Below are 1,457 nucleotides of genomic sequence, written 5' to 3'. Positions count from 1 at the left end.
ACCAGGTTGATCTTCTTGGATTTCTTTGTTTTGAAATGGGAAGTCATGGATGCTGAGTTCTAAGGGGGAAGTACATGTGTCTCTTGGTCTAGAATCAGCACAGAAAATCTCCCATGCAGGTTGCATGAATGGAAATTGCTAGAATCGCTGAGGTTGACCTGAGCCATTTGTTCTGGGCTCAATATTTTTGAGGAGTGTATGTCATGAAACGTATCCTGCACCACCCCCTTCTCTCTATGAACAGAAGATATCCTCAACTGTGTGCTGAGTGGCCTCTCTGTCCAGCCCCTTAGAAGCCCCTGACTGTTCTGTTTCCCAGGAGCTGATAGGAAAAAGGATCTGTTCCCGTCTCAGTCCTCACTGGGCCCTGGTGCCCTACAGTGACACAGTAGTGGGTCTGAGGACACTCAGAAGGAAACGGTGAGGCCACTAATGAACTGCCCCTTCAAAGGAGGCTGTTCTGATGCCCATTGCAGGAGCCTGGGGTCAAAGGAAGGATACTCAGCAGGCAAGACCAGGGAAGGCAGAATGGGCCGGCCTGGCAGACACTAGGAACAGAGCAGGGAGAGCTGGGGGTCGGGAATGGAGTGGGAGGCAGTCTTTGACTGCACAAAGAGGTGCAGGGGGCATGTCAGGGCATATGAAGTCCCTCTACCCACAACACAAGAGTCCCTAGCCTCTCATTCCTTGCCCAGACTCATTTCCTGGGGCTGTAAGTAGGGAACACTGGGGGAATATCAGCTTGGGGCTCAGTGGTCTAGGTCCTTCTTGCAGATCAAGACTTTATTCAACCATCCTTTGAGTAATAAGTATGTCCATGATGTCTGCAGGTTAGAATTGGGATATTTAAGGAGCCCAGGGCCTTCTCTTGGGAGTCAACTCAGGTTCCTAATGAAAGGTAGAGGCCAATGTAGCTGGAGGTATCCCAGGAGAGACGAGCCCAGGCCCAGCATGGGAAGCAGGCAGTGGGAGATGGGGTGTTCTCCCAGCGAGGAGACAGCTGCTGTGCTGACAGCGGGCACTGGAAGGGGCTGTGGTTGGGTGATCCTCCCCCATGAGAACCCCTTCTTGTCGGGGGAGCTTCACTGCCAGAAGATGTAACTGAAATGTCACTTCCTGTATGAAATGTCTTCCCTGCACTCAGCACTCCCCCAGTGGCAGGGAAGTTTCTCAAGGGGCAGCCATGGTCAGGTCAAGGGTACAGGCTCTGGAGCCAGACTGCTGGCTCAAATCCCAGAAGCCCCAGTGTATACCTGACTTTTGTGACCTTGGGCAAGTATTTTAACCTCTCTGAGCCTCAGCTTACTTATCTGTAAAACGAGGATAATAGTGCTAACTCCACAGGGTTATAAAGATTGGCATTCATACATGTAAAGTGCTTAGAGCAGTGAATGCTGTATTGTAGGTGCATATGGCATAACTGTTAGCTAATGTGCTTACTAGTCTATACGGAACAT

This window comes from Colobus angolensis, unplaced genomic scaffold (genome assembly GCF_000951035.1).
Source record: "Colobus angolensis palliatus isolate OR3802 unplaced genomic scaffold, Cang.pa_1.0 Scaffold246, whole genome shotgun sequence".
Classification (NCBI taxonomy): domain Eukaryota; kingdom Metazoa; phylum Chordata; class Mammalia; order Primates; family Cercopithecidae; genus Colobus; species Colobus angolensis.
This window is presented reverse-complemented; position numbering follows the sequence as displayed.